The sequence below is a fragment of the Bubalus bubalis genome, chromosome 4 (genome assembly GCF_019923935.1).
Source record: "Bubalus bubalis isolate 160015118507 breed Murrah chromosome 4, NDDB_SH_1, whole genome shotgun sequence".
Classification (NCBI taxonomy): Eukaryota; Metazoa; Chordata; class Mammalia; order Artiodactyla; family Bovidae; genus Bubalus; species Bubalus bubalis.
The window spans coordinates 45,886,635-45,908,800 of NC_059160.1; the positions used below are offsets into that span (position 1 = coordinate 45,886,635).

Below are 22,166 nucleotides of genomic sequence, written 5' to 3' on the forward strand. Positions count from 1 at the left end.
TGTGTGTATGGGCTGGGACTTGATATCAAATGTGTTTCTTCGTAAATCCACACAAAGAGGCATTATCCTTATCTCACAGAAGAGGCAAGTGAAACTCAGACAGGACAATGGGCAGCCCAAGGCCACAGAGCTGAAAGCTCTGAGGTTCAATCCAAGGTCAAGTGTCAGACATTTCTTGGACAAGACTTTGATTCCTCCTTCCATTTAAAGCTCTTGTGATTTGCTCATTCTACTCTATAGCACACAGTGGGGATTCTTTGCAACTCATTTTTGGTGGTGAGCATGCAGTAGCGTATATAGAAGTAGAAATATAATGTTGTACACATGAAACTTAGAAAACATTACAAACTCATGTTACCTAATTTTTAAAAAGACTTTAGGACCCCATGCCATTGAGTAAAACTACCATGTGAGAGGACTCCTGCTTCTGACCACAGACTCTAGGATGGGCAGGGGAGGGGATCCACCAGGTGGAGGAGGGGTGGAGCCAGATGTGATCCTCATCACCCCTCCCCTCCAGGTGGGAGGTGGCAAAGGCCAGACTGGGGTTCAGAGCAGGGTCCACTGACCCTTGCAGAGGCTGGGCTGGTGGCTGGGAAGAGCTGGAGGAAACAGCTTCTGTGGTGATGCCCCAGGTCTGGGAGCGGGAGGAGGCTTGGACCAAGGGAGAGAGCAGGAGAAGTCCAATGATGCTGGAGGACCTCCTCTCCCAGGCCTGCCTGGCCGTGGGGACTGCCATCTGCTGTCCATGCTCCGCGTGTGCTCTCCCGGCCTCCGTCCTGAGTCACTTGCTGGGTGGTGGGAGAGGCAGGAAGTCAGCACCTTGGTCATGGCTCCCTGAGGAGAGGGCCGGGAAGGAGGCTGTGGGCAGACGCCAAGGTGAGGGGAATCTCCTGGTCTCTCTTGGAAGCTCAAGGATGCCTATCCATTCTCTTCATGGTTCTTGATTCCTCTGTAGTTTAACTCAGCCTGGAAATACCACCTTCAATTCTGGGTCACAAGTAGGAACCTTCCAGAGAAGATAGAGCTGACTACCTGAGCAGTGTCCGAAGTTTTCTGAGCTCATGGTGGCAGCAGGGGCTCTCAGAGATCTCCCTTCAGCTCCTTGTCAGCATCAGGCTGGAAGGAGGTGTGGCCTCACCCTTGGGAAGAGAAAACAGACTGTGAGCTCCACTGTGAGGAGCAGCGGCTGCAGGGAGCAGCGAGGGACAAGTTCTCTAGTGGGTTCCCCCGGGACGGCCACCAGTGCCTCCAGGAACTTAGCCCAGTGCGGTTCTCTGTCTCCTGGGCTCTGCTGGTTGTTAGTTAAGAAAAGTCATTCACCTCCTACGGCTCCTTCCAAGCCAAGTCAGAGTCCTGCTCTCCTGTTGGGGCACAAGGAGAAGGAAATCAGACAGGAGACAGCCATCTGCGAAGTTATAGGAACAATAAAGCCAGAGACTAGAAGAACAGATAGGAGGTGAATACTCTGGAAATGAGGTGAGGTTGGGACACCTGTGTTTTTGAATTGGTAGTAACTAATATTAATAACATTGATCCAGTGTCCTTAACATGCAGGCTCCTGAAACTCACTCAGACTTAGCTGAGTCCAAATTGTCACGCTGGTGCCAGAGTCTGGACTAGACCCTGAGTCTTCTGATGCAAATCACATGTGTGATGACTATGCTCTACTCCCTATATATCAAAAAGATTTATTTGTGGATATATGTTCATTGGTAAATGACTCTTCCTTCCAAAATGATGTCTTGCTCCCTATCAAGTCTCTCCTTGATAAAGTTCCTGGTGATACGGCTCCCATAGCCCAGGTCTTCCTTGCTTCTGCAAGAGCCTTTTTCCCCACAAGGGCCTGGAGTCCCACCAGCCCTGCCCCAATTCCTGTATCCCTGCTCTGAGTGGCTGAGACCCCTGCAGCTGTTCTGTCCTCCTTGCTTTCCCCTCCTGAATATTGGACTTGATGGAGTTTCTAATCCTTTATGTAAATAATAGTGCAAAGAATATTCTCCTTGTGTAAAACTTCACCTACATCTGAGACTGTATCCTTAAGCTATATCTAGAAGTAGAATTAAGATCAGATGGCATCAACACCTAAAAAATTTCCATACCTGGAGCCACCATGCCATGCAAAGAAACTGTAGCAATTTATGTTCACACTTATAATATATGAGGGTGTCCATCCTTTCAGATATACCCATTCTCAGTGGTCCTTCTTTTAAAAAATTCAGATCTTTATAATTAAATCATTTATTTTGGTTCTGCATGTGATTACCTTGCCATGGGAGATGAGGAAGGAAAGCAAGTGTTGATGATGTTTAGCTACTCTTTTTAAGAAAGCAAAAGAGCTTCTATCAACTACTCCTCCTGAGACTTGACTGAAATGATGGTAAAGGTATATATAGGTATAATACCATCTACCGATAAGAGTGCATGGTTTCCATAGTGTAGTGGTTATCATGTTCACCTAACATGCAAAAGGTCCCCGGTTCAGAATCGAGTGGAAACAGTTTCACTTGGGCTTCCCTTGTGGCTCAGTTGCTAAAGAATCCACCTGCCATATAGGAGACGTGGGTTCTATCCCTGGGTTGGGAAGATCCCCTGGAGAAGGGAACGGCTACCCACTCCAGTATTCTGGCCTGGAGAATTCCATGGACTGTGTAATCCAAGGGATCATGAAGAGTCGGACATGACTGACCAACTTTCACTTTGCTCTGCATTATTATTTGCTGTAAAACTTTACCAATGAAAACTCATATTTCATTTCATTAACCTTTGAGATATGCACATTTATCAGTATTTACAGATAAGGAAGCTGACTCACAGATGTTACCTGACTTGCCCAAGGTCAGAGGTCTTGCCCTTGGTAGACTGGATTCCACCCCACTCACTGGGCTCATCCCACTCACCATAGCCTCCCTCTGCTGCTAAGAAAAACAAGCATGGGAGCAATAGGAGACCAGAGTCTTTCACAAATATTTGAAGACTCACTGGACGGAGAAGTGATAGCTGAGTAAAGAGAAGTACAGTAGAGGGAGAGAAACAGGGAGCGTGTTCACAGGAGAGAATGGTCTCCTGGGCAGAGCCCCAGAGAGAGCAAGATGAGAGGGAGGCCAAGGGGAGAGGAGGGGACAAGCCCACCACCCCCACGTCCCATCCCACATTCACAGCAGCCTTCACCCTGCAGCAGACTTTTAGAAAGTTACTTGAAAATGAGATGCAGGAAAAAAAAAATAGATGATGTGTTTGTTTAATTATGGAGGAAGGTAAAGAATACCCACGAGAGATAGATATGGGATCCAGGAGTCAGGAACATCAACCCCATGGGAATGGAATCCAAGGATCCCAGTTGGGCGCGCAGCAGACCTAGAGAGAAACCAGTCCAGAATGGGATAAGAAGTCCAGAGTCTGTGGGGACAGGGGACACGGTATCACATGAGGCACCGTTGGAAAGAAATGGAGGAAATGCTGAAGATAAACCATGCAAGGGGTGAAAATGAAGCCAGTTAGAAACATCAGGAAAAACTAAAGCTCAGGAGGAGAAGGGGACGACAGAGGATGAGATGGTTGGATGGCATCACCGACTCAAAGGACATGAGTTTGGGTAGGCTCTGGAAGTTGGTGATGGACAGGGAGTCCTGTCGTGCTGCAGTTCATGGGGTTGCAAAGAGTTGGACACAACTGAGCGACTGAACTGAACTGAAGTGAACTGCTGAGAAGCATGTAAAGCTATATGGTACAAGTTAGCTCTTAAAAAATGTATTAAAATATCACCAAAAAATGTAAACTCTTTTGTTTAAATAAAAAAAATCTTAAGTAAATATATCTATGTCCAAGTCCTTTGGAGACAGTTTTAAAACTGAAGTAATATTAATATGTATAATATGATATAACTCACAGGTGTATTATAACTCACAGGTGTATTAACTCACAGGTTTATTAGTGATTCAAAAATCTTAGTTTTATTTCATTTATAGTCATTATAAAATAACCTTTATCTGGAAAAGGTCAGTTTTCATTCCAATCCCAAAGAAAGGCAATGCCAAAGAATGCTCAAACTACTGCACAATTGCACTCATCTCACACGCTAGTAAAGTAATGCTCAAAATTCACCAGGCCAGGCTTCAGCAATATGTGAACCGTGAACTTCCTGATGTTCAAGCTGGTTTTAGAAAAGGCAGAGCAACCAGAGATCAAATTGCCAACATCCACTGGATTATGGAAAAAGCAAGAGAGTTCCAGAAAAACATCTATTTCTGCTTTCTTGACTATGCCAAAGCCTTTGACTGTGTGGATCACAAGAAACTGTGGAGAATTCTGAAAGAGGTGGGAATACCAGACCACCTGATCTGCCTCTTGAGAAATCTGTATGCAGGTCAGGAAGCAACAGTTAGAACTGGACATGGAACAACAGACTAGTTCCAAATAGGAAAAGGAGTATGTCAAGGCTGTATATTGTCACCCTGTTTATTTAACTTATATGTAAAGTACATAATGAGAAACGCTAGACTGAAAGAAACACAAGCTGGAATCAAAATTGCCGGGAGAAATATCAAAAACCTCAGATATGCAGATGACACCACCCTTATGGCAGAAAGTGAAGAGGAACTAAAAAGCCTATTGATGAAAGTGAAAGTGGAGAGTGAAAAATTTGGCTTAAAGCTCAACATTCAGAAAACGAAGATCATGGCATCCGGTCCCACCACTTTATGGAAATAGATGGGGAAACAGTGTCAGACTTTATTTTTCTGGGTTCCAAAATCACTGCAGATGGTGACTGCAGCCATGAAATTAAAAGACGCTTACTCCTTGGAAGGAAAGTTATGACCAACCTAGATAGCATATTGAAAAGCAGAGACATACTTGCCAACAAAGGTCCGTCTAGTCAAGGCTATGGTTTTTCCTGTGGTCATGTATGGATGTGAGAGTTAGACTGTGAAGAAGGCTGAGAGCCGAGAATGATGCTTTTGAACTGTGAGTGTTGGAGAGACTCTTGAGAGGTCCCTTGGACTGCAAGGAGATCCAACCAGTCCATTCTGAAGAGATCAGCCCTGGGATTTCTTTGGAAGGACTGATGCTAAAGCTTGAAACTCCAGTACTCTGGCCACCTCATGGGAAGAGTTGACTCTTTGGAAACAGACTCTGATGCTGGAGGGATTGGGGGAAGGAGGAGAAGGGGACGACAGAGTATTGAGATGGCTGGATGGCATCACTGACTCTGTGGACTTGAGTCTGAGTGAACTCCGGGAGTTGGTGCTGGACCGGGAGGCTGGCGTGCTGTGATTCATGGGGTCACAAGGAGTCAGACACAACTGAGTGACTGAACTGATCTGATCTGATCTTAATAAAATAACCTTTATCTTTTAAAATGAAACAGTATTTAAATATGTGAACTAAATGTACTTGTTAATATAAAAATCAAAATACACTTCTAGAACTTGGGAGCCAAAGTACTGAAGGGAGGAGGAGGATTAATATCTCCGTTTACAAAGCTGGAATCAAGAAATAGTAGATCCAGTCGAGAGCATAAGAAACAAGATGTAAATAAAGTGCTTACAAGTACAAAGCTTCGTAACAGAGGATATGCAATTAGTGGAATAATGATATAAGGAGAAGAAGGGGAAAGGTATAATAGAAAGTATAAAAATAAATGAAATCCTTATTTTCCTAATAAGAAGTAAATTAAATGCTATCAAATTTTAAGTCAAGAAAAACCAAAATGCAATACTTACCACTTATTGGCTGTTGTGGTTGATGACTTCCCACTTTGCACCAGGAACCTTCCCAACTGCTTGGTATGAATTCACTTCCTTGTTAGTTCTCACAATGATCCTATAAGAAAGGAAACTGAAGCTCAGAGAGGGTGAAGCAATGTACTCAAAGCACACAGCTAGTGCTAGAGCCAGACTCCAAGTCCAGGTTCCTGGTCTCCTGGGCACACATCTCACACTATTGCAGATCCCAATGTAGTAATATCATTGAAGACATTTATCAACTATCTAAAGAAGAAGGTTTTCCTTGGGAAGGAATGAGAAGAACCCTCTGTACAAACTGATCTGTTCTAACCATCTGCACTTTTAGGACTGGATTGTTTTACTCTAAGACAGCAGCAGTCACTTTATAGCAGTCAGTAACCCAAAGAATGGGGCGGTTTCTAGTGCCACCCACCTTAAGATGATGGAAGAAGCTGAATTAAATGCCAACAAGAAATGTGTGCCTCCTGCTGTGACAACTGTCCGTTAGAGACATGTTCATGTGATGAAACGTAGTTCTTAGAAAAGTAGGCATGAAAACAGGTTAAACCAGAATAATGAGAGTGAACTGTGCTGTGTCTGGCAGCATCTTGCCCACCCACATGTGCAGCCATGGGCTTCCATCCACTCAAAGGAAGGAAGACCCTTGCAGGGGAGGTGAATTCCAGAGACTGGCATCTGGGCTCCTGCAAAGACAAGGATGCTCTTGAAGATGATCAGAGAAGTGGTCATTAGGGGGCACCCACATATACTAATAACAATAAAAGATGATTGCTATGAATGTTTCAATGAGACAGGGTAAGTCTGTGAAAGGCCATGAGTTCATAATAATATTCAAAGGAGAGGACTTTAGAAAAGTGTGGCCAAAAGAGAGAGAGAAAGGATAAAAAGAATGCTAGTGGTTATGCAGGAGATGCAAGATGAAAGAGACATGGATCGATGCCTGGCAGGGAGGATCCCCTGGAGAAAGAAATGCTTGTCCACTCCAGTATTCTTGCCTGGGAAATCTCATGGACAGAGGAGCTGGGAGGGCTATAGTCCATGAGGCTGCAAAGAGTTGGACACAACTGAGCTGGTATCTTTCTTTTGTTTCTATGGTGCAAAGAGAGTAAATGAAATGGGAAATATTTTGTTGTTAATTGAATTTAATAATAAGAGGAGTCTTGAAGTCTATAGGTATATTCCTTTCTGTTTATTTACATGAATGTTTATAAGGATTGAGAAAGAAAGAACCCCTGACATCCAGAGGCTGGCCTGGTGTCACAACAGGGTGCCGCTCTTCTCCCGTTGGATGTAAAGGCTCTCACAGAACTCCAGCCTCACACAGGGTCACCCTGAGAGCAGGAGCAAAGGAGATAGCAAACACCCGTCACTGCGCCCCCCAACACCACGCCCCCTCGCCTGGCTGAAAAGCAGGACTGCTCCTTCTTACCAATCACACCTTCAGCCTCGGTCTGCTCTCCCCTCTCCATAGATGAGGTACTGAGAGCCCGTTGGTAGTGCTGCCTCCCATTCTCTGCAGCTCCCAATCTAGAGCAGCCCCATTTCCTTAGAGCTTCCCCTACATACCCTCACCAAGCTCCAAGCCTAGAATCTTTCTTTCTGCACCTTCCTCTGCGATGTTCACAGCTCTCCCTCAGGAAGCATAACCATTAGCTTGTTTTTAAGGAGTGTGCCTGGTGGTGAAGGCTGGAGGCACCATTGCCGGGAGCCAGCATGAGGAACTCCACCCGTGGCAAATGTCATGAGGAAGGAGGCTCGGCATACGCAAAGGTGGGATCGAGCCTCAGGAGTCCCCCTGGAAATTCTCGAGCATCTACCCCCAAAACTAGAGTCTGCCTACTTTACCGCTTTGTGCTCTCACCTACACCTCTGACTTTACGAGGGCTGTCCCCCACCACTTCTCTTGGAGAAGGAGTTAACTTAGAGCTCCAGTTAATAAAAATTCCTGGGCGTGACAAGAGTGTTCCAACCTACAAACTCCTCTGAAGGTTCTCTAGCCTGCCTGACAGGCCTGTCCGACCACATGTGATTGTTCACAGCCTCCCAACCGTGAGAGGCATGAGATGTTCTAAACTTTCTAAATACAGATTCCTTTGAGCAGTTAGAAGATTATTAGTATGGTATAGTGGGTTGATTAGAAATTATATTGGTGAAGGGTTTTCATTTATTGGGCCAATGTTTGCTGCTAAGTTTCTATATCCCTTATTTACTGTGTCCCTGGGAGTGTATTGATTAATATAATTGGTGTATAGAAATGTAAGTAGTAGCTTTAATGTTTGTAACCTTGGACCCTTGAGTTAATTCTTTTCTTGTTATAGCCTATCACACCTTTGTCCTATAGGAATGCAACTTTATCTAATGCTTTTGGAGGGTGGTGCCTGACTTTAGAATAATCACCTTTAGAGAAAAATAAGTTTTCTGAAGAAAGGGTCATAAAATGTAATAGGCCTCCTGGCCAGAAGATGATGTAAATCACCTAAACTTTTGCATATGATAAGTTTGCAGGAAGAAAGCCAGGCTTCCATAAGAATCAAGGACTGCTGACCTTGCATGACTCTACCCCTTCCCCCATTATCCTCTATGCACAACTTAAGGTATAAAAACTACTTTGGAAAATAAAGTGCGGGTCTTACTCACCAAAGCTCGGTCTCCCCATGTTGTTCTTTCTCTCACCTTCTGGCTGAATTCCCATCTGGAGCGTGGAGGCTCACCAAGCCTACTAATAATGCCTGGGCTTCTAAGATCTGACTGAGGAAGCCTTAGTGCCTCCTCTCCTCTCCGAACCTTTTATTGGTTCTCCGTGTAAAGCAAGTTATTCAGCCTCTTTTCTTCACTGAATTTTTTTCGCTGAGTTATCCCTATTTAACCACTCTTTATATCTTTAATTCCATCGTATCCTGATCACTGAAGCCATCTCCCCTTCGAATTCCCTGGATCCACCAGGGCTGGACTCTGGCACAGCATCATGTGGGTGGAAGAGAATTCACAAAGGCAGGCCCTCCTTCAAGTATATGGAAGAGGAGAGCTGGCTGGTGCCCTGCCTCCTCCTCTGCCCCAAAGCTGCAGGACCCCAGGAGCCAGGTCAGCCTATTGAAATCATGAAACATGAGAACAGAGTCAAGTCAGAAAGAAGAGGAGGGCTCAGACAGAGGGCCAGCTCCTGGATAACGACAAACAATTGTAAATGCGTTGAACACTGGACTCATACTTCAGTCCTTCCCTCCCATTCTTGGCCTGGTCCTGACCCTTGTCTGGGGCCTCAGCTAGGTGTGGATGCTGATAGTGCTTCCTCTTCTGGATTCCTATCCAGGGCTTCCTCCTCTGTGAGCCTCTGATTGGTCCCTTTCTGGAAAGGCTGTTGGTGGGAGAGGGGAGGACCCTGGAGAAGCCTGGCCCTGCCCAGCTGCATGGCCAGTCATGCATCCCTTCCCTCCTCGTGGGCAGACAGATTCTCACCAACCATCTCCCTCCTGTGCCTGCAGTCACCCTCCCTGGGAAGGGAAAGGGGCATTAAGAAAGCCCCTGGCCGAGCACCCGGACCCTCCCGACTGCCCCAGCTCCTGTCTTCCTCACACTCTCTGTCTCCACAGGGCCTGCTGCTCGAGACTGACACCTCATTTGGCACAGGCTGCCCCTCCCCACGACACGTGCTTCCCCACTGGCCTCACCACGTGACGGGTTGCTTGTCCCTGGAGGCCCAGCCCCAAGCCTCCCTGTCACCTTCCCCCAGTTGCTCTCCAGCTCCTCTTGAAGGCCACACTTTCCTGGTCATAGTCCATTTTTGCTCAGTTTCTCCAGGTCTGAGAACCCTTCCCGCATCATCAGGGGCCCTGTCTCTTCTCTGCTGCTCCTCCTGTCCAGGGCCTCTGGGCACCCTCCATCCTCCTTGGCACAGCCTGGCTAAAATATGAGGGGTGGGACCCCTTATGGGGACATGAAACTACCAGCTTCTCAATGACACAGCACAACCCCAGTTCCCCTGTTAAAATTAGAAATGGAAGGAGAGGAGGAGGGGAGAAGGGGGGAGAGAGGAAGAGAATGGAGAAGAACTAAAGATCCTAATCAATCAATCTTTCAAAAGGATCCAACGTACACCAGAGATAAAAAAACTCAAGGGACTGAAAGAAACTCAGCAGTGGCCACAAGTCTGCAAAAGACCAGTTTTCATTCCAGTCAGAAAGAAAGGCAATGCCAAAGAATGCTCAAACTACCACACAATTGCACTCATCTCACATGCTAGCAAAGCGATGTTCAAAGTTCTCCAAGCCAGGCTTCAACAGTATGTGAACCATGAACTCCCAGATGCTCAAGTTGGTTTTAGAAAAGGCTATTATACTGATGTCTGTAGAGTTTGGCTTTTTATCTTAATATTACAGCACCGGGATGTATATGGACCTTGTGCAGTGAGCCCTTCTCACTTCTTCCAGCAGGGCCACCTTCCCCACACAGGACCAGCCATCACCCACATCCTGAGCAGAGGCCTGGCAAACACAGGAAGCCAATGCCCTTCGACTCCCCGCTTGGTGTCCTGCCCATCTCCAGGCCACAGTGTCCCCAGGGCCTGGCACTGAGCCTGGCACTCAGAGTCAGGGTTTTTCAACAAACCTTGATTCCTTGTATCTGAAAAAAATCCCCTTTTCTCCATCAGCCCTAGCCTAGCACCCTCGGGACAGCTTCAAGGTGACCAGGTCATAGGAGGAGAGGCTCTGACTCCTTGTCCTCCTCCACCCCATCTGCTTTCTTTAATTTCCTAAATGGCTGAGTACCCGGAGTATACATCTTCTTTCTGGGGTCTCTGATCATGTCTCAGAAGTCCACATCCTGAGCTGAGCCCACCTGAGCAGGTGTGGCCCTCCCTCTGCTCTGTTTAGGGTCCCTCGGCTGGTAGGAAGCCCTCAGACACACCCGCCTTCACATCCAGGCTCTGCCCCTGCTTAACCTGCTGACCTCACCTCTCTGAGCTTCCATTCTTCTTCTGTCAGTTAGTGAGAATCATCCTTTTCTCAGACAGTCATCCTGAGGGTGGGTAGATGGGATGGGCGGGGACTTACCCACCTGCTTACTCAGGAACCTTCTTCTGTCCACAGTGTGAACAAGATCCAGTTCACATCTGTGCAGATGCAACCACCAGCTATGCATCTCTGCAATGACCATGTACACCCTCTGGGCCCAGATATACTCTAGGAAGCAAAAGTGAAAATCAAAAACCCTTATTTCTGAGTTCCTGAGTCAAATAAACATCCTGCCCATCAGGCTGTACCCTGGGCTATTCCCCCTCCTGCTGACACCCTAGAGAAACAAGTCCAGTCCTGACATTCCACGTCCTTCTTGACTCAGTCCACCCTGCCTCGGGCTCCTTGAAGGAAGACCTGCCACCAACACTGCGTGAGACCCTTGGCAAATCACTCCTCCATAATTCCATCTTCTCACCCACCAACCCCACACTCACCAGCCGGCCTGCCTCGTTCACCTTTGTGCCACCAGCACGTGGTACTGTCCAGAACACACAAGTTGCTCAGTGCATACTGTTCACACTCTGCTGTGGAGGGCCATGTTCATGTGGCTTCCAGAATTGGCTCACACAGGTTCTTCTGCCAGGGACACCTGCTGCACCCAACTGGGACAAATCTTTCTGCAAAGCCCGAATCTGGCATCACCTCCTCTGAGAAGCTCTCCATGACCTCGCCTGCAGAGCCCACTGTTTCCTGCTCTGCGCCCATGGTACCTGGAAGAGGGGCCTCAGGTCATCCCTCAGCCACTCTAAGCCCCACCTCCACCCCTTATGATCAGATCCCTCTGGATTTAGCCCTGCTGGCAGGGATGGAACTCACGCCTTTAGTCCCGGGGGCCCACAGGAGGAGGCCCAGCCTTGGTGGTCACTGCCATAAGGTGGATGCAGAAGTTCGTGGGAAGGGCTGAGAGCACGCTGCCCTGTGCTACCTCGGATTATCTCCATCTGACAACAGATTTTTTTCTCTCCAAATGGAGGACTTTTATCAGAAAACCAGTGTCCTGGCAACTCAGAGACATCTGCAACGGAGAGCTGGCCCTGTCTCCTGCTTGGGTTCCTGAGCAAAGAGCCTCTGTGGACGGGGCTGAGCAAGTGCCAGGTGCTGTGCTCGCACTGTCCGTGCCTTTCCTGTTGAATCTCACATCAGCTCTAGGAGTGCTGGCTCCGTTTCACAGATGAAGAAATGGAGGTCGAGTTCCCACAGTCTGAGAGTTCTGCATCAGGACTACTGGTGAACATCTCGGTTTGCCTCAAGCAGAAGAGACTGCAGTGGCCCTGGATGCCCCATGGAGGCCCACCTGCACCCCCTCAGGGCTGCTTCACCCCAGGAAATGCCCCTAGGCCATTATGGTCCCCTCCATCCAGGTTTGAGGGAGGGACAGGAGATTATTCCATGAGGATAGCCAACCATAGTTTGTTCTTAAAGCCAACTGTTATGTATCTGTTGCATTTTGCAGGTAAGGGAGCTGAGAGGAGGGGAGAGGTGGGGATGTTCTTCTAGGAACTCAGGGACTTGTGTTTGGTGGGAGAGTGTCAGCAGCTCACATCCTGCAAACATCCATTTGACATTCTGTCCCCAGTGCTCACAGCTCAGGCCAGAACACACCCCCCCAGAGCCCAGACACAGGGAGTCAAGGGGCAAACAGGCCGCTTCCCTGCCCACTGACCTGCACAAGCCTGCTCCTGAGCTTGCAGGAGCTGCCGGAACTCAAGGATGCCTCCTTTCCAGAGCTTGGGGTCCTCTGGGGACAGCCAGCTCTGGGTGTCACCCCTACAGAAGGGATACAGGGAGGAACAGTGGGAGGCAGGAGCTTTCCTGGAGGGAAAATCCAAGCACAGTCATCCCTCCCACCTGCTTACTTTAAACCTCAGGCAGAAACTGAGGGGCAGGGAAAGCCATGTGGACCTCCCCGGGGGAAAACTGCCAGCATGAGGGTGCCCAGGCCCCATTTCCTAAGTGCCCTCCACCACAGGATAGCTAGGGACCCCAAGCAAGGATCAGGCTGGGTGGGGTGGGTGTCCTGGAATTCACCTCCTGGTCAAGTAGCCCCAGCAGCAGGCCTGGAAGCTGATGATGACGTCCGTGATCTTCAGGTCTCGCTCCTCCTCAGGTGGGCCAGCACACCGGCCGAAAGAAGACCTTGCTCTGGCCCATGCGGTACAGGTTGCTCTTGAGCTCCAGGGCTTCGATCCAGAGGAGGAGAGCCAGCTGCTGACCATGTGGCACCCCGGCATCACAGAACCCTGGAGCAAGGCCAGGGCCAGGGAAGGGGCCTGGAGCCTGGGTTGGCCCTCCTGCTCTGTGGGCAGCCTTCTCCTGGTGCAGGGAGATTGGGGCTGCAGGGACACAGGAGGGGGCAGCTGGAGTTAGCACAGGACTGGTAAGAAATACAGAACTTCGGCTCTGTATGGACCTTACCTGCTGGAGTCTGTGCCCACGTGCATTTCTAACAAAGGTGGCAGTAGATAGTGGGGCTCAGGAGGCATTAACTTAGGTAACTAGGGAAACAGCATCCTTGTTTGTTTATTTGACTGCCCTGGGTCTTCACTGCTGTGGGGACAGGGGCTACTTTCTCTAGTTGCAGCAAGTGCGCTACTCTTGGTTGGCTACTACATGGGCTTCTCATTGCAGTGGCTTCTCTTTTTGCAGAGCACGGGCTCTAGGGAGCGGGCTCAGTAGTTTCGGTGCACAGGCTTAGTTGCTCCCAGCATGTTGGATCCTCCCAGACCAGGGATCAAACCCATGTTCCCTGCATTGCCAGGCAGCTTCTTTACCACTGGACCACCAAGTAAGTCCCAAAAGGTTTCTTTTGAAAAACGTACTTTAAAGTCAAGACTGGCTTCAACATCCTTCAGAAGTGCAGGGGCTAAGCAGGGGTGGCTGAGCAGTGTGGGGCCTGTGCAGGGTGACGGGCAACACCACAGGTGGCTTGAGAGCCTCACTGGGACAGTACAAGGGGCTCCTCACCAACTGTCCTTGTCGCAGAGGCTGGGTCCAGACCAGCTCCACAGACATGTGAGTGTAACCAGTTGTTAGATATTCTCTGTCAGCAGCACAACTTCCTGAGGATAACCGGTGGATTCTAAGTATGGACCTCTGCAGATTCAAGACACCCCTGTTCTCTTAGATCTAAGCCCCGGGAACAAGGCAGCTGGAGGCTGTGTGCCGGTTGGTATGAAGGCAGCTCTGTGAACTTCAAGGCATTTGTGAGAACTAGAAGCAGCAGCTTAGAACTAGCAAACTTAGGGCCAAGCGAGGAGCTGCTGCTAAGTCACTTCAGTCGTGTCCGACTCTGTGCAACCCCATAGACGGCAGCCCACCAGGCTCCTCCGTCCCTGGGATTCTCCAGGAAAGAATAGTGGAGTGGGTTGCCATTTCCTTCTCCAATGCATGAAAGTGAAAAGTGAAAGTGAAGTCGATCAGTCGTGTCCGAGTCTTAGCGACCCCAAGGACTGCAGCCTACCAGGCTCCTCCATCCATGGGATTTTCCAGGCAAGAGTACTGGAGTGGGGTGCCATTTAGCCTCCAAAACAGGCCCTGCCAGAAGGAACTCAGGTCCTGGGTGTCAGGAAAGACCAGTGCCCATCTCTCCCCACATTGGGAAGCACAGCAAGTAGTGACAGACAGCCCCGTGGCCTGGGCTCCAAGGAGGTGGGTCCACCACCCTGGGCCCAGGATAAGCTGTGTTACAGGAACACCACATGCTTGCTTCACTTCCTCCTGAAACAGGACACCCTGCATCCTCCTGACCAATCAGCTCAACATGGATCCAGGGAAGAGGTTCAAGGCACCCGGAGGACCCACCCAGGATGGCTCTTCCCAGGTGGGGGCTGTGGCCACACTCCTGGACCCTGGATCCAGCTTCCTCCTGTTCTCCATTGGGGTGACAAGCACGTGCTCTCAGAGGGACAGTGAGGTTTTGATTAGGACCCAGGTGACAGTGCTGACACAGAGGTGGCCCAGCCCAGGCTCCACAGGGGTGAATTTCCCCACAGGAAAGAGGGACAGAGTCCGTGCTCAGAGTCATGGGCAGCCGTGGAGAAGGGGAAGCAGGTAGAGCTAAGATCAATATTCGTAAGAGTCATTCCAGCCCCATGTGGGGAATAGACAGGTGAGGCAGGGCAGTGCCCCAAAATAAACACAGGAAGACCGTTCTGAAAGTTCCTACAGGAGTCCTGGTGAAATGTGAAGGCAGCCTGGGTGAGGCGTGTGCTCTCTTTCTGCCCCTCTGTTAACGGCTGACCCCCCTCCTCACACCTGCACACAAGCCCTCTGCTCTCAATCACCCTCGGGTGCCCCATGTCCATCCTTGTCCCCGAGCTGGAGGAGGAGCATCCCCGTGCTCAGCCCAAGTCAGATGACATGGGCTCCCCCTGGTGTCCCATGGGGCCTGCGGGGCTCCAGGGTCTGAGGGAAACAACTTTATGGGAGCCCAGCAGGCAGGCAGGAGGAGCCATGGAGGACGTACTTCCTGAGACCCTGGGAGATGGGCTCATGGGGAAGGAGGTCAGGCACCCGGAGCCCAGCTGAGCTCATCAATCAATGCAGGGAAGCCTCAGTCAATCAGTTCATATTTATTGAACTAAAGTCTGTAGAACACAATGTAGAGAGAGGCAGATGGTCTTAGAATATCTTGTTCTGCTTCATCCCCAACTGAGGAGGAAACTGAGGGTCAGAGAGGCCTTGTCTGTTGACCCCAGGCTGGTTGATCTCCTTGACACACCGCATAGTTCCTTGACCTGTTGATGTCTTCTGCTTCATCTTTCTTTCTCTTTTTCCCAAATCAATCTCTGTTCCTACACAACACTGGGAATTTCACGGGAACGTCGCTGGTCTCGGTGCAGCCTGAACTCAAAGGGCGCCTGGATGCGTGTCAGATGCTCCGTCCCCTGAGTCGTCGTCACCGCTGCCGCCACCACCACCACCACTGTCGTCAAGAAGCCGCTGCCTGAAGTTCCACACAGACCATCCTTCAGGGAAGATACACAGCTGGCTAGCCAGCACATGCAAAGAGGCTGAACACTGCTAATTATTCATTCAGTTCAGTTCAGGCGCTCAGTCGTGTCCGACTCTTCACGACCCCATGGACCACAGCAAGCCAGGCCTCCCTGTCCATCACCAACTCCCGAGTCCACTCAAACTCATCTCCATTGAGTGAGTGGTGCCATCCAGCCATCTCATCCTCTGTGTATGCTAATCAAAACTACAATAAGAGATCACCCCCTACCAAACAGAAGGGTCATCAAGTAAAAGTCTACAGACAATCAATATTGGAGATGATGTGGAGAAAAGGCAAGCCTCCTACACTGTTGCTGGGAATATAAATTGGTGTGGCCGTTATGGAAAACAGTAAAGAAGTTCCTTAAAAACTAAAAATAGAGCTATCATGTGATCCAATGATCCCACTTCAGGGCATATATTTGGAAAAGAAAAAGTTCCGATTTGAAAAGATACATGCATCAGATCATAGCAGCACTATTTACAATAGCCAAAACATGGAAGTAACCTAAATGTCTGTCAACAGATGAAGGGATAAAGACAATGTGGCACATACAAACAATGTAATATTACTCAGCCATAAGCAGGATAAAATAATGCCTTTTGTAGTAACATGTATGGATCTAGAGGTGATCATACTAAGTGAAGTAAGTCTGGCAGAAAAGACAGATATATAATATCACTTATATGGAGAATCTAAGAAATAGTTTATGTGGCTCCCTGGTGCTCTAGTGGTTTGAATTTGGTGGTTTTGCTGCTATGGCCATGTTTATCCTACGTCGGGGATCTGAGATCCCACAAACTGCTTGGCGTGGCCAAAAAAAAAAAAAAGAGTCCAAATGAACATATGAACAAACCAAAACAGCTTCATAGTCATAGAAAATATAACTTGTTGTTACTAAAGAGAGAGAGGGGTAAACTAGGAGTATGGGATTAACAGATACACACTACCATACATAAAATAGATTAAAAAAACAAGGACTTTATGTATAGCACAGGGAATAATAGTAACTTATAATAATCTGTAATGAAAAAATTAAAAAGAATATAAGTATATACATAGATTATGTATAACTGAATCACTTCGATGTTCACCTGAACTAACAGAATATTGTAAATCAAGTGAAAGTGAAAGTGAAGTCATGTCCGACTCTTTGCGACCCATGGACTGTAGCCCACCAAGCTCCTCTGTCCATGGGATTCTCCAGGCAAGAATACTGGAGTGGGCAACTCTACTTCAATTAAAGAAACAAGCAGACAAAAGAACTCACAGCTTAATTAAGATAAAATGCTGGAATCAAAGGCGAGTTGTTGGAGAAGTCGGGCTAGAGGCCACCACCAGGGGGAGACTCTTCTTGCTGGGGCATCAGACCCCAGGAAGGGCAATAGAGCAGCCCCTGCTACTTCTCTTGGATCCCAATGATCCTGCCTCTCTGACTATCCCCCATTTTCAGCCCTTTTGTATTTCTGTGTCTCGTTGCTAGTTCCCTTGCCTCTCCCTTTATTCTGCACCCAGTGTCGTCTTTAGTTCAAAGTAAGTGGTTTCTGAGAAGGCTTTCTTGTCTCTCCTTGCTATTCTTTGGAACTCTGCATTCCGATGCTTATATCTTTCCTTTTCTTCTTTGCTTTTCACTTCTCTTCTTTTCACAGCTATTTGTAAGGCCTCCCCAGACAGCCAAGCAGAGATAAGAAAGCCTTCCTCAGCAATCAATGCAAAGAAATAGAGGAAAACAACAGAATGGGAAAGACTAGAGATCTCTTCAAGAAAATTAGAGATACCAAGGGAACATTTCATGAAAAGATGGGCTCAAAAAAGGACAGAAATGGTATGGACCTAACAGAAGCAGAAGATATGAAGAAGAGGTGGCAAGAATACACAGAAGAACTGTACAAAAAAGATCTTCATGACCCAGATAATCACAATGGTGTGATCACTGACCTAGAGCCAGACATCCTGGAATGTGAAGTCAAGTGGGCCTAAGAAAGCATCACTACAAACAAAGCTAGTGAAGGTGATGGAATTACACTTGAGCTCTTTCAAATCCTGAAAGATGATGGTGTGAGAGTGCTGCACTCAATATGCCAGCAAATTTGGAAAACTCAGCAGTGGCCCACAGGACTGGGAAAGGTCAGTTTTCATTCCTATCCCAAAGAAAGGCAATGCCAAAGAATGCTCAAATTACCTCACAACTGCACTCATCTCACACACTACTAAAGTAATGCTCAAAATTTTCCAAGCCATGCTTCAGCAATACATGAACCATGAACTTCCAGATGTTCAAGCTGGTTTTAGAAAAGGCAGAGCAACCAGAGATCAAATTGCCAACATCCACTGGATCATGGAAAAAGCAAGAGAGTTCCAGAAAAACATCTATTTCTGCTTTATTGACTATGCCAAAGCCTTTGACTGTGTGAATCACAAGAAACTGTGGAAAATTCTGAAGGAAATGGGAATACCAGACCACCTGATCTGCCTCTTGAGAAACCTATATGCAGGTCAGGAAACAACAGTTAGAACTGGACATGGAACAACAGACTGGTTCCAAATAGGAAAAGGAGTACTTCAAGGCTGTATATTGTCACCCTGCTTATTTAACTTATATGCAGAGTACATCATGAGAAACGCTGGACTGGAAGAAGCACAAGCTGGAATCAAGATTACCAGGAGAAATATCAAAAACCTCAGATATGCAGATGACACCACCCTTATGGCAGAAAGTGAAGAGGAACTAAAAAGCCTCTTGATGAAGGTGAAAGTGGAGAGTGAAAAAGTTGGCTTAAAGCTCAACATTCAGAAAATGAAGATCATGGCATCCGGTCCCATCACTTCATGGGAAATAGATGGGGAAACAGTGGAAACAGTGTCGGACTTTATTTTTCTGGGTTCCAAAACCACTGCAGATGGTGATTGCAGCCATGAAATTAAAAGACACTTACTCCTTGGAAGGAAAGTTATGACCAACCTAGATAGCATATTCAAAAGCAGACACATTACTTTGCCAACAAAGGTTCGTCTAGTCAAGGCTATGGTTTTTCCAGTGGTCATGTATGAATATGAGAGTTAGACTGTGAAGAAAGCTGAGTGCCAAAGAATTGATGAACTGTGGTGTTGGAGAAGACTCTTGAGAGTCCCTTGGACTACAAGGAGATCCAACCAGTCCATTCTAAAGGAGATCAGCCCTGGGATTTCTTTGGAAGGAATTATGCTAAAGCTGAAACTCCAGTACTTTGGCCACCTCATGCGAAGAGTTGACTCATTGGAAAAGACTCTGATGCTGGGAGGGATTGAGGACAGGAGGAGAAGGGGATGACAGAGGATGAGATGGCTGGATGACATCACCGCCTCAATGGACATGGGTTTGGGTGAAGTCCGGGAGTTGGTGATGGACAGGGAGGCCTGGCGTGCTGCGATTCATGAGGTTGCAAAGAGTCGGACACGACTGCATGACTGAACTGAACTGACTGAAGTGGTTTCTGAAGGGAAGGGAGTTAGGGGGAGAATGCATACATGTGTGTGTATGGCTGAATCCCTTCACTGTTCACCTGAAACTATCACAGCACTGTTAATCGACTATTCCTCAATACAAATAGAAAGTTCACAGTGTGAAAAAAATAAGAGGTTTCTCCCTCGGCCCCCGCCCATTCTCTAGTCCCCCTTCCTCCCTTAATCCAGGCTCCTTCTCTCTCCCCATCTATCACCTGCATTCACCCCTCCCCTCCTGTGCTCAGCTGCAGAAGCGCCAGTTTCCTAACCCTCAGCTCCAACAATTTTGTCTCAGTCTCCTTTTTTCCCTCACAATGTGCCTCTGCACCTTGACCCTCAATGTGTCCCTGGACCCTCACTGCTCTGGGGGTGGTGGAGTTGGGTCCCCCTGCAGACTCTCATAGATCTGGGTGAGTTCCTCCCGCTTCCTCTCCAGCTCCCTGGCCCGCTGCTGCAGGTTTTCAGCTGATGCTGCCTTTGCACCATCGTGCAAGTGCATTGACTCCTTCACCAGGAAGCCCACATCCACCAGGAGGAAGAGCCCTGCAGTGGCCGCCCCCGCGATTCAGCCTCCTTTGGTAACTGTCAAAGCCGTGCCTTTGAAACCTGCCTCTACCTGCTGGATGGCTGGAGCTGCGATTCTCCCAGGGCTCAGGTAGACGTTTGAATTGACTGCAGAGTCAGGGTTGGCTTCACCTGTCTCCATGGCATGTATATTTATTTCAAGGTGTTTCTCGACTTTTGCCAATTTCTCTGTTGTGTCAACAATTTGGGGGTTGCTCTTGAGTACCTCTAGGAGCACCTTCCATTTCTTGACACCAATTGACTGGCTTTGTTTTCTGCTGATGACCTACTTACATGTTCCACGATGCTGGTGGACACAGCGGTCACAGCAGCCGCTGCTCCCAGCCCTATCCCAGTGGCTGAGAGTGCCACACTGGCCCCCGCTGTCACGGGTGCCAGAACCAGGCCAAGGATGGTCAGGGCACCAGATAAAGTGCCAGTGCTGTGGGTCACCACATTGGAGATGGTCAGTCCCTGTGGACTTTGTCAACATTATCTGCAAGCTCCTGGAGCTTGCTTTTAAGCTCCACCAGCTGCTGTGTCACCCGAGGAAACTTCTTCAGAAACCTCTTCCTATCCAGCTGCTCTTTTGGGAGTGTTTCTTGCTCCTTTCCAGCCAATTCTCTTTTCAATTCATTCAGATATTCGTGTAGTGCATTCATGTCTTACCTGTAACAGTGAAGGTCAAGGGGTTAGAAAGGCAGTTCGCTTGTCTGTAAAATAGGTTCAAAAATGTCTATTCTGCATAAATACAGAGATAGTACTATAAATCAATTAGAAAAGAAATTTACAAAAGTAAAATTTCCTCTTTCAACATTAAACACAGGTTTTTTACCTTGTAGATGCTCCATATACTTCTTCAATCCTCTAACAGATAAAAAAAAGTCACCTTAGGATACTCATAACTTAAGAGAGATATTTGATGGAATTCCCTGGTGGTCCAGAGGTTATGACTCTGCACTCCCACTGCCTCGGGCATGACTCAGTCCCTGGTCAGGGGCCAAGGATCCCACAAGCCATGCGGCTCAGCCAAAAAAAAAAACGCATTTGGTAGAGATGTCTCGGAGGCAGGGCAACACCAGCACTTCGAAAGAGTTGGTGAGTGGGAACTCCACAGAGAAACAAAGAGAAGTGGGATTAGAGCAGAAAGCCTGCATTCAAGGGCCTCGGTGTGTAGTGAGGGGTCAACCTGATCTTTGCCCTTGGCTACTGGGAAGTGGTCCCTAAGCCCCTAGAATATTCTGGCAGATACGAGTGTCCCTGTCTGCCTGGGCCTTTTGGCCACTGTTCAGTCTGACAAGGAGACATGTGATGGGGCCTCTGGAGGAGCTGGACTCTAGGACATTAATCTGACCTCAGGGAGGGGCTGGAGACCACAAGTCAGGATAATTTTTTTTTTAATGGGTGAGTGTCCCTTGTAGGCAGTGTTCCGTGTGCCCTGCCACACACCAAGTTCCAGAACAGTAACGCATCCTGGGGACAATCGAAGCTTCAGGTGTGAAATCCACCGAGACTCTGTCCTGTGACTGATGGAAACCCACAGGCTTCCTGTAATACACTAGGATCAGGATGGCTCTCAGTGAGTCCTGTCTGCTCTATAGGGAATTCTCAAATCTGAGGGTGGTTTTGGGGATCCCCTAAATTTGCCATTGGTTCAAATGAAAGCATAGTCCTGAGCACTATGCCCTCATCCTTTGCAGATTGGCTGTCTCTGTGACTTAGAATTTGTAAAAATAGAAAAAACACCCCAAAGTCAGAACTAAAGGCACCTTAACAGTCCTTTAGTCTGCCATCTGCTGTCTTCTAAGGCTTGTGTCCTTGGCCTTCCCAGCAGCAGGTCCCTGAGTCCATCCACTGCCCCAGCTGCCTGGAGATCAGGAGATGTGTTGCTGGTTCCTCTTGGACTCTCCAGCCCACCTCACTGACTCCTGACCCAGCACTCAGCACCACTGACCTCTCAGGTGTCACATGTTAATTTGTGACAGCTTCACGAGCCTGCACCCCAAGGTCATGTGGAACTTTATGGAACCTCTAAAGGTTCAAGAGACTCGAGGAAACACCCATCTGAATGGCTGAGCCGGAAGAGACCAGCACCTGCACAGCTGGTGGAGGAAGTGTTTTCCTCTTGTTGGGGATGCGCGAGGCTCCTCAGAATCCCTCAAATGACACACAATCGCAGCCACTCACTGTGACCCTGGAGGGCTCACTGAGCCACGCAGCCTTCCACTGTCAGGGTGGCTCCACGTAAATTAGAAGAGGGTCCCAGATGCAGTGAGAATCCAGGTCCCAGGCATGGTATGCAGACATGGTCACCCAGGGCCCTCTAGCCCAGCATGAGGGGATCCCGTCAGGGAGGGAAGA

The 22,166-nt window shown here is 48.3% G+C and overlaps 2 pseudogenes; both read right to left on the reverse strand.

The window, feature by feature from the left end:
- Nucleotides 1–5,801, reverse strand: part of LOC123333371 — an 18,290-nt pseudogene extending 12,489 nt beyond the window's left edge.
- A 13,371-nt stretch (nt 5,802–19,172) lies between these two features.
- LOC123465710 lies at nt 19,173–20,467 on the reverse strand (annotated as a pseudogene).
- Nucleotides 20,468–22,166: the final 1,699 nt, after the last annotated feature.